The sequence below is a fragment of the Mirounga angustirostris genome, unplaced genomic scaffold (genome assembly GCF_029215605.1).
Source record: "Mirounga angustirostris isolate CCGP_5_RB_7025 unplaced genomic scaffold, mMirAng1.0.hap1 SCAF_2, whole genome shotgun sequence".
Lineage (NCBI taxonomy): Eukaryota > Metazoa > Chordata > Mammalia > Carnivora > Phocidae > Mirounga > Mirounga angustirostris.
Genome location: NW_026991710.1, coordinates 83,588,463 through 83,605,403, shown reverse-complemented (window position 1 = coordinate 83,605,403; position 16,941 = coordinate 83,588,463).

Sequence of the window (16,941 nt, the reverse complement as noted above, 5' to 3'; positions counted from 1 at the left end):
GTCTATAAAGAACTTTTCAAACTCAACATCCAAAAAACAAATAATGCAGTTAAGAAATGGGCAGAAGACATGGATAGAGACTTTCCCAAAGAAGATACCCAGATGGCTAATAGATACATGAAAAGATGCTCAACATCACTCATCATCAGGGAAATACAAATCAAAACCATGAGGAGATATACCATCTCACACCTGTCAGAATGGCTAATATTAACAACACAGGAAATAACAGATGTTGAGGAGGATGTGGAGAAAGGGGAACGCTCTTGCACTGAAAATTAAAATTTCTTATGCTCAACAAAACTTTGAATATAGAATATTTGATAAGGTCAGCTCAGTTTAAGATAAAGAATTATGGCTTTAAAAATCACTATTTATTCTACTACTAAATTAATAATCTAGTTATTTGGGGATACTCAATATATGTTCTAAAAGTAAAGTTGTTGATATACCTCTTTTTAGTATGGCAATATGAACTATAAGTAATTGATAAACATAAATCATGATAGTCTGAAGTTTTCTGGAAAAGGAGCAGAAATAAGAAGATATCTCAGTTACTCTCCAGAGCCAAACAGGGTAGAGGAACTAATTCCTTGTGAAGTTAGAATAATTACGTCTTGGGAAATGTAAACATTGGCCCCCAAGGGTTGTCCTTGTCACATTCCCACAGCAGGAAGTACATGAGATTTCAAAATAAACAGGCTTCAGTGAATTGCTAGTTGTTACTTATTCTGCATAGTATACCAGATCAATATTATGTCTCTAACACCCACTTGGGAAATCAGAGTATGATTTAAGAACAGGCAACGTAACACCATGTAATCTTTATTAAAGCCATCTCTTTAGCATTTGTATAACTTCTATTAAACAGCATTTCAGTATTTTAAATTATTATTTAGTGCATTATATGATCTTGGGAACTTAAAAAGCCACATGCCATCTGCATTTTTGAAGAATTTAAAACCAGTGCATATTTCTGTCCCTAAATTGGTCTGTGTAAGACAGAGGTACACAGTCTCAGGGTAAAGATATGCTGCTGACTGTCCAAAGCTTTGCAAATAGGGAAAGTCAAAATTAAGGTAATAAACTATTAATAGCTTTTGAAAAGGTGTAATCATGGGCAAAAATGTTAGGTAATCTTTAATATGGGCAACATTTAAGATAATTTATTTGAGGAACATAGAAAAGAACCAAGGTCTCCAGAGCATCTTCTAAGAGCTAAACATTTTGTATATATTGTCATTTGGTCCTTCTAATGGCCTAGGATATAGACATTGTTAATGAAATTAATAGGCAGAGAAGTTCAGGTTCAAAGGTACTACCTCATTCAAGATTATTTAGATAGAAAGTAATAAAGCTGGACCTTAAGCCAATGTGGTTCTCATCACATTATTACTTCTCACTAAAGAAAAAAATGTCACTTATAAGATGAGGTGCTCCTAGCTGCTATATTTGAGAAAGGGGATTAGGTAGTCTTTGTCAATTATTTCTAACATTTTCTTAGATATTAGATTAATTCTATGCTTATTTCCATTATAACATTTACCCCATTTTGTGTTATTTTGTCTATCTTTCATTTACCTCCACAAGATTGAGTGTTCTTTGAATGCAGAGATGGTGTCTAATATCTCTCTAACCATAAGATACTACACATTCATTCATTCATTCATTCACAACATTTACAGAGAACCTACTATGTGTCAGGAATTATATCAGCACACGGTCTTTAGGAAAAAGCAAGAAATTAGTTCCCTATGGGGCAGTATACAGGTAGTACTCTCATAATATTTCAGGAGGAATGCATCCTCAAGGTGCAATTATTCTCGCATCTATTTATTGGATTTCTAAGAGCCTCATTTCAAGAAAGGCAATGATGAAGACGCATTTAAAACAAACACCAAAAACTGGCATCAGAAGACCTAGCACCTAGTTATGATTTTGCCACTTGTACCTTGAACACATCAATTAATACCTTCAAACCTTTTTCGTCTCCTATAAGTCAAAGATGTTACTAGCAAAGCAAAGATTTTACCATTCCTAAAATATAAAGAACTCCTGTAACCAACCAGGAAAATAAATGCTGTCCTGAAGGGGGGGCAATTCAAAGTTCTATCTAGCCAAATGTTCAGATTTCTTTACAGCATTTACTCCAGTCCAGACTGATAATGGAGAAGTATGGAGGAGATAAACACAATGAAGATTCCCAAGGGAAGAGTGCATCACACACAAGTCATATTCCTATGGCAATGTGGGATTCCTGCTGAGCAATATAATGAAAACCCCCTACTCTACTTTAACATGGTCATTTGTCAAGAGAGTTGAGATGGAAACTCTGCCATCTGCACTTAAAGGCTTTCAAGGTCACTTGGTTATTGGCACCACTGGGGGCCAAAGGGAAGAGAGATCGTGGAGGAGGACTTACGGAAAAGTTTCATGGGCCAGACCTAGAGGTTGTAGGCATTACTTTCACTCACACCACAGAGGCTAGAACTCAGTTACATGGCCATAATTAACTGCAATGGAGGCTGGGAATTTTGGCCTAGCTGTGTGTGGAAGAGAAAAGGAAAAGAAGATTCTGGTGTTAAGTAGCATCTCTGCTACAGTAACCATTAGAGATAAACCAAAAGACAAAAAAGTGGTGTCTAATTTCCTCGTGTTTTATTCCTTTTTTTTTTGTTTTTTTGTTTTGAGCTCACAGTTACTTGTTTTTTATCTGTGGAAATCCCTAGAGTTGAAATTGGAGCTACTTCCTCCAAGATGATTTGACTTTGCTCTTAGTGACTGCTGGCCTGGACTACTTTTCTTTCCAGGCAGATCCCAGCTCAGTGGGAGTCTCAGGTAAGTTCCTCACCTTGCTATCTTTTGTGCTTAACCAGATACCCATATTTGCTCTCATTGTCTGTTCTTTCTGCCTCTTCTGTTTGTTCATTGGTCAGAAATCACACCACTGGTTTCAGCTCACAGGAATATTCTGGAGGTGAGCCTAGAGATTGCCTTTTTTTGTAATCTGAACAATGCTCTATGAATTATATTTTATTCAGGATGCAGTGGTTTTATAGTGGGAGGGACTTACAGCTAAAGTAATCCACCATACATCTGGAAGCATAGCACCAAGGGAAAACTTTTGTTTTAACCTCCATATTTAAAGATTCTTTTTGACCTACTACCTCTTTACCTTCTCAAATAATTTTGAAATTTTTTTCTCAGATGATAAAAAAAACAGAGCATACCTTCAGCTTTTGAAGACATACTATAATTTCTATAGTATATGTGCTTAAATCTATTTTTGTAAAACTTAGTATTTGATAAGGAAATTTTATACAATGAACTCAAATTTGAAACTGGTGTCAGCAAAATATTAAGTTCATTGGTTATCACTGTACTATTTCCAGAAATTTCCTGATGACGTACGTTTCAAAGTCTTTTTAAAATAAACCATTTAGAGTTCCACATGTTTTCTGCATGTTATACTTTTTTCTTAGTTTACAAATGTTTCAAAAATTTTTTAGCCTGCTCAAGATGGAAGAGCATTGTACATGATATTGACAGTACTAAAACTGTTCCAAGATTTTTTTCATTTATCACCAAAATTTAATGGTTTTCAAGCTATGTCATGGAGATCATAGTGTCCTAACAAGGGTATTAATAAGTCCAATAGTAAAATAGTTCTATGGTCAAATAAATCTGACTGTCTTTTAGAGATTAACAATGTACACTAGCATACTGAAATCTCAGTACATTTCTATATTCTGTTTTAAACATATTTCTATATTCTTAGTGAAAATATACACCTTGAAATCCTTTTGGAGAGAATTTGGCATAATCTCATGACTCATAAAATTTTAGAAATTTAGTGAAAAACTATCTCATGTTTTTTGCCACAATTTTAAAATAATAGTGTTTAATAAGAAGACAATCACAATTGAGCGTGGCTACAATATCAAACTGAAGCAGAAAAATACATTTCTGTCTCAAACATCGATATAAAGCTGGATAGGTGTCAACATGAGCCAACAAAAATTTGCAATATGGAGAAGAACATGGCAACAACCTAAAATGCCTCCAGATGTTGTCAAATGTCCCCTGGGGTGAAATCTCTCGCAGTTAAAACAAATCAGGATTGGTTGGTTCCTTTTACCAATCACTAAAGAGGTAAATAAGTTATCTAAACACTTATTCTGATTTTGTGCTTACTAGGCCATCTACTGAGGCACTACTGAAGAGTGGGCAACACCAGATTACCTCAACTCATAACCCAACTGTACCGGCTATGAGCTATATGGCCATAGTCAACTTTCCTGACTTCTCTGTTTCAGCTTCCTTATTTCTAAGACAGGGAGAAATGATAGTATCTACTTTACAGGATTGTGAGAAGATCAGATGACAACTTTTATAAAGCATATTTATCATTGCCTGGCACATAATGTTTTATTAATAATTTTAATTAATTACTTATTATTAATTTCACTTATATTCTCTCTAGTCATCCCTCCTTAGCTTTCTCATAACCAGGCAGGGTAGAGAAAGAGAAGAGCCCGAGTTACTGACATCACACCTTACTGACTTTTGGAATTTGAAGAAATCACTCTTCCTGAGCGACAGGTGAGAGCTAAGCTTTCCTTTTCCAAAGGAACGTGTTGTGTCTGAGTCACCTTCTGAAATGACAGCTCAGTTTTACCGACAATGCTGCATTGATGCTCCTCCCTCCAACCTGTGAACAGTGCCTGGACTTTGACAGCCCAGTCACTCTGCAGAGGTTCAGAACAAGAAGAGAGGGTGGGGTTGATACAGTTCCATTCCCATTGTTGTTCTGCCACCACTCAACACACTCCCACCCCATATGCTCTGATGTCTGCAGCCCAGATTTTGTCACTTCACCCACAGCCCCAGTTACTTGGCTGCAATGTATGTACTCTTAATACCAAGCTGCCTCAAAACTCTTCATGGAACAAGGCAGCAAGTAAATGAACAACACTATTGTGAAGAGAAATTTTCCTATGCAACTGTTTTGCGTTCTTTCTTTGAGTAACAAGAATTATGTGGGGTGACTATAGCCTTGGGGGACAAAGGACATTTATAAATGTGAATAAGAAATACACAAATTCTTGGAAATGCTGATTAAATCTGGGCACTGTTTAAGCTGGGTAAAGTTAGCTTTAAGAATATCTATCTTCAGGGCGTCTGGGTGGCTCAGTCATTAACCGTGTGCCTTCGGCTCAGGTCATGATCCCAGTGTCCTGGGATGGAGCCCAACATCGGGCTCCCTGCTCCACAGGAAGCCTGCTTCTCCCTCCCCCACTACCCCCTGCTTGTGTTCCTGCTCTCGCTATCTCTCTCTGTCAAATAAACAAATAAAATCTTTAAAAAAAAAAAAAAGAATATCTATCTTCTACATATACCCCTCCTTCAGCAAAGTACGGAAACAATCACGAACCTGTTCTGATGGGTGTTATAAAAACCAATTTTAGTTCTTGGACTGGCAGGCCTTGTTTGATCTGGGATTAAAGGGGGCACTTAAATGATTTGATCTTTTCAATTTTTAACTATATATATCTCTTAACTTGGTTCCTACAAGCTACTTTAAAATAAAAACTTGGCTTTACGTTTCTGAAATTCAATGTTACAGTCATTTGTTGAGAATAATAGATTTTGCTTTTATATCTAAATCTAAGTGGGAGGTATAAATTTCCATGGATGCCTACCACTTTACAAATTCAATGCATTCATTATTACTGTTAGTCTGTATATATGGAAATCTTTTCCCCCCTCTAGATTCTGAAGGCACCACAAAAAGAGCTGCAGTGTCAGGGAGGACTTACTCTCAACTACCTTTAATATTTAGTTATGCTCTCCTGCATTTAAAATATACTTATTCATGAAAGAAAGTAATGTAGTCTACCTTGCTCTCAAATGGAAAAGAGATTGTTTTATGAATCCTTAGCACATTTCTGGCACATAATACATGCTCAATGAATGTCTGAACAATAATTCATTGAACACCTGAAGTTTCTTCCTTATTAAATTCTTCTTCATTTTATTTAGAAAGAAAAACCATGATTCTGACCTCTGACAAGCTAAGTTCAGAACACAGTAGTAACCCCAAATAGAAAAATCTTAGTAATCAACAAATAAATAAAATGGATTATAAGTTATTTATATTACAATTATTATTTATTATTATAAATAAAATTTGCTTTATAATTATGAAAGAGTCACCTTTGGCTGTCTAATAATGTCAGTTCTCTCAATACTGTTTCTCTATGATGGAGCTCCTAAACTCTCTATATAATTTGGCTATGGAAAATAAGTTACAACTTTTATGTCCTGAAAACACAGTTGAACCAGTGGCTTACTTTTCACTAGGGATGACTCCTATCTGTGTCACTGAGGATGCCAGGGCAGCAGCTGCAGGATCATGACTGGGGAGGTATATCTGAAGTGTAGCAAGGTTAGGAAGTACGGCAGTGGAGTTATGGCTTTTGTCTAATACTACATACAACTCTGATTAACTGATGCTGACCTTAACCTCAAGTAAGACTAAAAAAGTCCTAAAATTGATCATAACCCATAAAAAGCCCATATGCATTGATAAACTCTTGCAGAGATAGAAATCCAAGTTTTAATGTCAAACATGTCTTAGCAAGATCCAAATACTTCTAGTTTGGGGATTTAAAAAAACTGTCCCTAATATTTTGGTGTCACTAATTTTAAAGAAAAACTTTTTTAAAAATTTGATAATAATCTCCCTTTCTCTTCTTTGTTCAAAATTATCATTCTTTCCTGAATAAAATGCTTTCATTTAATATTTATTATCAATGCTTTACAGATCCATGAATGTTTCAGTATACCAGATTCAAAAATTTCATAAGTAAATAGTTCACGAGAATTTTCAAAAACTGTCCAGTATCTTGCTTTTTTCAGGCTCCGCATTTCCAGTTTCCCTCCAGGAAGTATAAGACATAGAGTTAGTCTGTTATTTTATGTTATTTAGAATGTAGTTGTCTTCAAATAACAAAAGACCCAAGAAATACTTAAACATACAAACATAAACATAACAAGAAATCCACAGGTAAGGCAATTGCAGGATTCATTAATGTAATGATGACCTTTCTGCTCTGCCATCTTGAAATCAATATTTAATTCCTTTATTGCAAAAAGGCTACAGCAATCTGAGGTATCAGGCCCTTGCACAATAATTTCTCAATTCCAGAAGAAAAGATAGAAATTTTCCTTTAGTCCCTTGTAAAAAGTAAAGAATTCCCCGCCCCCACCACCACCACCCAAGCCTGTCAACAAATTTCTCTTTACATTTCACTGGGCAGAATTGCCTTCCATTCACCTTCCTACTCCTAAAGCATCACTGGAAAGGAGAAAAGGGTTTCTGGGGCACTGTTGTGATTGTTAGACCTAATCTAGATCCACCACCTCGAAGACTGGTCTTTATCCCAGCCTCCTCTTAAGGACACAGGCTTACAATAGATGAACAAAACTGGGATTCTGTGTGCAAACAAGATAGAGTCCAAAGGAAGGAGGGTTGAAGTTTTCTGTACAATGCAAGAGTTGGAAAATGAGAAGATACCCATCTGAGCATATTTTACATCCAGTAGAGCACTTACCACAACAATTAAGATTCCGCCATGGAAATGTGACCAATTTTGGCCATAGAGTTAAGGATCTAAAGTTTGGACTGTTTGAATGAATTGAACATTATATAAGCTTGTAAGAAACCTGTGTTTTATACTATTAACTCCCATGTCCCTATCACCTTTTTAAAAATCTAGCTTTCAAGGAGAGTTTTCCTCTGCTTCTCCAGCAGTTCAGTAAGAGATATATAATACCTCAGTTGAGTTCCAAATGTCACTAAAAATACAAGTCTCACTTTTCCGGAGCCCTATTCGAAAAGGTTTCTGTCATTTAAAACAAAAACATAAACAAAAGCTTGAGTGTGATTCCATTTAAAACAAAAATCAGTAGTAGTTGCTTAAGGCTTTATGAATTTTAAGGTACATTAACATAAATTGCTCTCTCTCTCAAAAGGGAAAAAGCAAAAACTTAGCTACAATTTTATCATGGGGAGATAGGAGTACAGTCAATTAATTAAGAAATAAAAACAGATTTGGAGTCATAGTAACACAGCATGAATCTGGTGAGTAAAATGGTAGAGTCTAGAGGCCATTGATATTGATAGGCTCAGCACCCCAAGCTCTAAACCAAGGCAATTTTGTAAATTCTTGACTGCTTTCCAATAAGAGTTCCCCACACTATGCAACTGATACAGGAAAAAAAATGAATAAACAACTAAGAAAAGTTTTTTTCCCCTAGAACTGACTTAGAACCATTTTAAATACTGGAACCTTGTATGTTGATGTATGTTAACCTCTGCTTACTGTTCAGGCATGCATCTGCCTGACTGGACCCAAAGCATAACTGATTACAAATAATTATTAGTTATTAATGATCATGCAGATTCCAGTAAGAAATGTTTTTCTCAGGAGGAAGATTATATAGAAAAGGTCTTCAGAGCAATAAAAATCTCTCACAGGATAAAACAGGGTGTGTTCTGTTCTCTCTTTTTAAAATATTCTTCTTTAATTATCACTTTAAGATAATCCAGATATATACACATAAACCAGGAAAAATTTAAAAAGTAGGCAATGATGTGTTATTACTGCTAAATAAGAGCAGCTTGAATATTCACCAACTGAGCATGCTCATTTATTATAGTTAGAACGAATACCTAGCAATCAATTATTCTAAAAGTAAAACTGTTTTTGTGGGTATTCCTACAGATTCCCTGATCTGTAACTTATATAATACTTATTAAGTGCTATGCACAGATCATGCAGTTTCCATATGTTTACTCATTTTATTTTCACAAGTTTCCAAGGTTGGCACTATTATTCTGTTTCTCAAATGAGGGACTGGGGTATAGAGGGTAATTCAATTGCCCAAGGTCAAAATGTTAGGTGACAGCCAGGAAAATTCCATAACCAAGTTTTCTCATTTAATTATCTTAATGTTTGTTTGTTTCACAAATAGTTTATCTTGGTGCATACTCCAAAGCACAGTTCAAATCTAGTTATAGGAATGCTTTGTAGAAATTATTTTTTTCTGAGGTGAATGCATCGTAATAACATTTTACCATATTATCAAACTAAAAATATTTTAGCAACTTTTGTTTTCAGAGTAGTCAGGACATTATAACTTCTGCTAATATAAAAATGAATATTTTAACAATTTATTGCTAAAGGGTGCCTGGGTGGCTCAGTCAGTTAAGCATCTGCCTTCAGCTCAGATTGTGATCCCAGGGTCCTGGGATCAAGCCCTGCAGGGCGTCTGCTTCTCCCTCTCCCTCTCCCCAGCCCTTCCCCCTTGCTCTCTCTCTCTGTCACTCTCTCTCAAATAAATAAATAAAATATTTAAAAATTTATTGCTAAATAGGCAAAGAATAAACAGATGTATTCAGAGGCCACAATCAAGGTGAAGATTTCAGTTTCTGCTATGACAGAGATGTTGCACTGGACTGACTCTCTCACAGATAACAATTATAAACTCTGAAATTTATTATATATATACATATGTACATACATATAACAAAAGCAGAAGCCCATAGCTTTACCATCTCATGGAGTCTGAGGATGGGATTGAATGTTGCAGTAGTTAATGGAAAGTGACAGAAAAAGGCTAGAAATGAATAAGGCACAGAAGAGAAAGACCCACACTTTTCATGTACACTTCAGCAAAATCTTTGGTTGACACCTGAAATATGCTTAGGGGAGACAGAAAGAATCCAGGGATCATGGGGAAACGCTTAAAAGACTGAAAGAACAGAGTAGAAATTTCTTCTGCTACTCTCTACAGGAGAGACACAGTTTGGAATTTTAACATATTTATCTGTTAGAACAAAATACTCTTCAGAGAAAGATAACAAAATCCTGTGTCTGTATAGCATATCACCCTCAATTCTAGAATGTGAGTTAAAAAATTTTCAGTAAAAATGTGAATAAAATAGGAAAATAAGAGGCGTAATTAAAGTAAAAACAGTCATTAAAAAACAACCTATGGATTATCCGGGTGTTGGAATTAGCAGCCATTGTATGTTCAAGGAAATATTCTCATGATAAAAAGAACAAATGAGGAATATCAGCAAGAAATGGCAATTATAAAAAAGAACTAAATGAAAATCAGAGAACTAAAAAATACAACATTGAAATAAGAAATATAACGGGATGACTTATTGGCAGATTGAAGATGGCATAATAGATCATCAGACAAATGATCAGTAGAAAATATCCAATCTAAAGAACTGAGAGAGGGTGCCTAGATGGCTCAGTCGTTAAGCGTCTGCCTTCGGCTCAGGTCATGATCCCAGGGTCCTGGGATGGAGCCCCACATCGTGCTCCCTGCTCTGCAGGAAACCTGCTTCTCCCTCTCCCACTCCCCCTGCTTGTGTTCCCTCTCTCGCTGTGTCTCTCTCTGTCAAATGGAGAAATAAAATCTTAAAAACATAAAAGAACTGAGAGAAAAATAATGAAAGCAAACTTAACAGACCCTCAGTGCCATAGCCATACAGGTAATACCAAGTGGTCTAATATGTGTTTAATTGGAATCCCATCTATGGGGATCAATTTTTTAATTGTCATTTGAAGAGATAAGCCACACTTACTTGAAAATCACTTCTTAGAATACCACATGTATAACTTACCTTAAATAAAGGAATTGTCATTCTAGAATGGTGGGGATACCTTTTGATAATAATACATGGAAAAGACAAAATAATCATCTCTCTTCTTTGCACCAGATATAATGGTCTTCTGTGCATGTACAATATTACTAAGCTGTCTACATGCTCTTAAAAGGATGATAATGCAGTCTCCAGATTGATTATTTCATAAGGTTTATGAGAATGAACTGTCACTGACTCTTTGTATCAGATTAATGATGACAGTCACAAACACCTGATGTTTGTGGGTATCTGGGTGTGTGTGTGTGTGTGTAGATGTATAAATATAGAAATAGATATAGGTATAGATGTAGATGTAGATACAGAGTTAGAGATGTGAGTGTACATGTACACATGTGTATACATACACATAGATACACATAGATTCTTTAAACTAAAATGCTATGGGGCACCTGGGTGGCTCAGATGGCTAAGCGTCTGCCTTCGGCTCAGGTCATGATCTACAGGTCCTGGGATCGAGTCCCGCATCAGGCTCCCTGCTCAGTGGGGAGTCTGCTTCTCCCTCTGCCTCTCCCCCTTGCTTGTGCGCTCTCTCTCTCTCAAATGAATAAATAAAGTCTTTAAAAATAAATAAATAAAAGGAAAAAATAAACTACAATGCTATGCTGTATAATCTCCAGCATGGTATTTGGCTTACGGTCAGTGCTCAAACATGTTAAATGAGCAGAACAAGCAACACAGAATAACTACTCATTTGTATTTTCCAAGGATTACAATCAAAACCCACTGCCCTTTTTTTAAATTTAAATTTCTTTGTGGGAGAAACAGTGTTCAAGATGACTTACGGGAGGTCACAAGCCCTTCACTCTTTCAGGTGTCCTAAAACATATCCCTATGTTGTTAGTTACCTAGGCTGTAATTGCTTCTTTTGCCCCGTATTTCTCAGTACCCTTCAGCAAATCAGCAAGACTAACAGTCTTGCCCTCTCCTTTCTAGCCACAGAAGTATGTTTACTGAGCTACTCCTTGGATAATGCAAGAAACCTATTTAGAAACAGTCTATAAGGCTGTTGTCAGGGCATCTGTTTTAAGGATATACCACTGAGGATGCTGTTTATTACTTTGAACAATGTACCCTTTTGAAGAGGCTCAGGAGAAATCTTTGCCAGCTCTTAGTACCAAGAACAGATATTCAGTACTCCCTGGGCAAATGTATTGTGTAACTAACAAGGTCTCCCTTTGCATGTGAGTTCCAGAAAGTTAGAGCTAAATTTGAGGCCTACATTTAAGTTATGTATAGTAGTAGTTTTATGTTGGCTTCTTTTTTTCTCCATTCTGGTTGTTGTTGTTGTTGTTTTTCTAATCTCTTTCACTTCAGTTCCACAGTGTGCTGTCATCTCTTATGCACCACCCTAAAGTATAATCTTGTTTTGGAAGAAAGTTGGTAATAAATAAATATTCCCTTATTTTAATTAATGTTGCTGATAGCCACCCAGTTTGTAGGATGAACGATATATACTATCTTATTTTATCCACTAAAATACTGCTGTAAGTTTAGGTATCATATATTTTATAATGAAGAAACTGAGTGTCAGACACGTTAAACAACTTGCCTGTGGACCAGAAGTGTATCCTTGGTGAGCTGACTCTCAAAGTTCAGTGCTCTTGTCACTAAATCCACAGCTGTCTGTGGAATTAATTCAGATTCATTTTACCTTTGCACAATAAATCAGGCTTATTACAGGAATACTGTACTTATATTTGGAAGACCTCATAGATCACGGACAATTTAGCAATCATTTCTTTGGTACCTTAGGCACAATGATCACCCCCTCGTGCTTGACCAAGTAATCTAGCTAAAATAATATTTAATCTACTTTTTAGTTTTCAATATGTGTTTATGCCTACTCTTTCATAGTTTCTTTACATTGCCTTGAAAGCAGTCAAGCAGGTGTCATCCCACCAGGCAGCCCCTATGTCAAAAGGAGGGTAACTATAAATATCCACATTTATATCTATATCCATATAGATTATCCATATGATCTATATTGACTGTCTCTGTATCACTAGGCTACAAAGTAACAATTCATAAGGAACTTGCTAATGTAGTGAATTTGGAACTTAGCCACTCTTTTAATCACTGAACCTGTCATGTCTTTATTCATTTATGCCTATTCTGCTGATTAGAAGTAGAAAATAGGGACTATCTCTAATTTCATAAATGATGGCATTACTGAACACTATTCATATTTAACACAAACAGCAGGTGGCCACCGTCTGTTATTATTTTACATCAAATGATTTCATTTTGTACACTTGGTGATTTGCCCTTGTTATGTGTACTTTGCGTAGAATATTAAATCTTTATAAATAATGTTAAACATAAAAATGAACTTTATCTTTAAACAATCTCTTCAAAATCTGGACATTTTAAATTGGACATATTGCTTTTTGTTCATGTAAGCCCATCAAGTCTGAAGGGAGAATTTATGTCAAATTAAACTAAGGAACAGTCAATTAGGTATTTTAAAGACTCCATTCAAATGCTAAAATAGGTTCTGAAGGAAGTTCCAAAAGAAGAGTTCCAAAAATGCTTTGAGCTGTAGCAGCATCTCAGGAATAAATTTTTAATTTCCTTTTCCTTTGATAGACATAGTACTCATTGAACTGTGTCAGTTATGTATGTATGTTGAATCATACTGCTTCATTTTTGTGTACTAATTTTCTAAAGCCCATTAGATAGCAGGCTGCTGTACAGCAAAGACTGTGTCATTGTGTACTTTATTCTCTGTGTCTGATAAACAGTAGGCATTCATGTAATGTTTATATGCTGAGTAAATGAATGAATGCCCAAACTTCTCCTTTTCAAAGTACACTTTTCTGGGGGGACTTTTTTTTTTTTTTTTAGAGCTGTCTTAAGTTCATAGCAAAATTAAGAGGAAGGCACAGAGATTTCCCATAATCACCTGTCCCCATACATGCATAGCCTCCCCCATTATCAACATCCCCATGAGAGAGGAACATTTGTTACAATTGATGAATGTATACTGACACATCATAATCACCCCAAGTTCATAGTTAACATTAGGGTTCAATTTGGGTATTGTACATTCTGTGGGTTTGGACAGATGTAAAATGACATGTATCTGTCATTATGGTATCATACAGAGCATTCTCCTGCTGCAAAAATCCTTTGTGATTTGCCTCTTTATCCCTCCCGCAACTTCTGGCAATCACTGATCTTTCTACAGTCTCTATAGTTTTGCCTTTTCTGGAATGTCACATAGTTAGAATCATACAGTATATGTAGTCTTTTCAGATCAACTTCCTTCACTTATTAGTATGCATTTAAATTTCCTCTAGGTCTTTCCCTGACTTAATAGATCATTTCTTGTCAGTAATGAATAATAGTCCATTGTCTGGTTGTACCACAGTTTATTTATCTATTTACCTCCTGAAGGACAACTTGGTTGCTTCTAAGTTTTGGCAATTAGGAGTAAAGCTCCTATAAACATCCATGTGTAAGTTTTTGTGTGGATATGTTTTCAACTCCTTTGGGTAAATGCCAAGAAAATGCAATTGCTGGATCATCCGGTAAGGGTATATTTAGTTTTGTAAGACTCTGCCAAACCATCTTCCAAAGGGGCTGTACTATTTTGCATTCCCACCAACAATGAGAATTCCCGTTGCTCCACATCCTCTCCAGCATTTGGTGTTATAAGTGTTTGGGATTTTGGCCAGTCTAATAGGTATGTAGTGGTATCTCATTGCTGTTTTAATTTATATTTCCCTGATGACATATGATGTGTGGCATTTTTTTCATATGCTTATTTGCCACCTGTATATCTTCTTTGGTGATGTGTCTGTGTGAGTCTTTTGCCTACTTTTTAATTGGGTTGTTTGTTTTCTAATTGTTGAGTTTTAAGTGTTCTTAGTATATTTGGACAATCGTCCTTTATCAGATGTGTGTACTGCAAATAATTTTTCCCAGCCTGTGGCTCATCTCCTCATTCTCTTGACATTGTCTTTTGCTGGCAAAACGTTTTAATTTTAATGAAGTCCAGCTTATCAATTATTTTGTTCATGGATCATGCCTTGATGTGTGTATCTTAGAATTACATAATTTTCATACCTAAAGTCCCCTAGATTTTCTCCTATGGTATCACCTAGGAGTTTTATAGTTTTATGTTTTACATTTAGGTCTGTGATCCATTTGGACCAAATTTTTATGAAGGGTGTCAGGTCTATGTCTAGATTCATTTGTTCACTTATGAATGTCCAGTTGTTCCAGCACATTTGTTAACACCTTATACTGTTTTGAAAACTAAATCCTTGCACCATATAAAAATTAAATTCCAGAGAATTTAATTTAAAATCTAAATTAAAAAATAGAACTAAAAATTTTTAAAATAATTTGTGAGTAGAGGTGACCTTCCTAAACAAAACAGGGATATCCAGCTGCCATAAATATTAGGGAAAAAATAGATTTGATTGTCAATCACATGAAAGTACCTGTGAATAACACAAAGAATGTTATGAAGCAATGGAAAATCTATGGTAATTTTATTTTACAAAAGATGGAAACATGTTGATATTTGTACTTTACAGTGTGCTTCTACAAACTAATAAGAAAAAAAAAAAGAAGGGGCACTCCCTGAAGAAGAAACCAGAAATTCGAGAAGGAGGAGGAGGAAAGAAGAGTAGGAGCAGAAAACAAGAAAATGCGGTCTGCCAGAGTAGTAATCAGAAAAATGCAAATATCAGTAAGAATGAGACATCTTCCACTCATCAGACTGGCAAGTGATAAAAAGTTTTAAAACCCCAAGTTTTAAAACCCCAAAGTTTTAAAACATCAAGTTCTGGCAAGGCCCACTAATATAGGATTCGTGAAAATGCAAATTGATACAATCTTTTGAAATGTAATTTAAATTAACATTTAATTAACATTGAAAATTCATGTATCTCTGACTAAGCAGTTTTACCTTTATAAATCTATCCTCATCAGTTGTAGATCCATGCCCAAGGGTGTTTATCCAGTTTATTTTGTTCATCTGTGAGAGAACAATAAAATAAATTATGCTACAACTGCAATATTGAAATGCTGTGGAGTCATTAAAAAGAATCAAGTAGGTATGTTGGTGCTAAGCTAGACAGATGATCATAATAGATAAGCAAATCAACAAGGAAAATAGCAAAGCTATAGGTTTCCATTTTCATGAATATATTTATATATTAGAGTATATACAATGCATTGGCATATATTTATGCAAATAAGGAGAAAATAAAACATTACACCCAAAACCCTTATAGTAATATAGTAATATGGAGAAAATAGAATGTTACACCCAAAACCCTATAGTAATTATAGTCATTAAAAAGAATTGAATAGATATGTTGGTGCTAAGCCAGACAGATGATCATAATAGATAAGCAACTCAACTAGGCAAATAGCAAAGTTGCAGGTTTTCATTTTCCTAAATATATTTATATGTTAGAGTATATAGAATGCATTGGTATATATTTATGCAAATACGGAGAAAATAGAATATTACACCCAAAACCCTTATAGCAAATACCTACTAGTAATTGACTAGTACTGGATAGTGGGGACGGAGGAGGTTTTTGGCCTTTTATTTCTTAATTTGTTAAAATACTGTAGGATTAAGGGTGGTTTTCCCATTATGTTTGTGGAGAGATATCACTAATTTTCAAATATAAAAATTTTCTGAAAAGAAAGTACAAAGAGTTTTTGAGATAGGCATTTGGATAAAAATGTAACATCTAGTGGAAAAGAGAAAATGGCAGGTTTAGAAGTAGTGGCAATAATAGTAAATGCTGCATGGGTCCAAAATCTATCATCCAGAATCCTCTGGGCCAGATATCTTTTAGAACTCAGATTTTTTCAGATTTTATAAAGGTATGGGGCACGTGGGTGGCTCAGTCAGTTAAGCGTCTGACTCTTGATTTTGGCTCAGGTCATGATCTCAGGGTTCTGAAATTGAGCGCGAAGGAGCTCCATGCTCAGCAGGGAGTCTGCTTAAGGTTCTCTCTCTCCCTCTGCCCCCCACCCCACTCTCTCTAAAAAAAAATAAAATAAAATGAATTAAATAAAGGTAATAGGGAGTGTTTACCTATTAGGAAGGGGAACAAAGGTGGGGCGGGGAGGGAACAGGAAAGGACAGGAGGAACGAACAGTGAAGAAAGCAAAGTGGAGTGAGTGGGGAGGAGAAGAAGGGGGATTTGACACAAAGAAGAGTC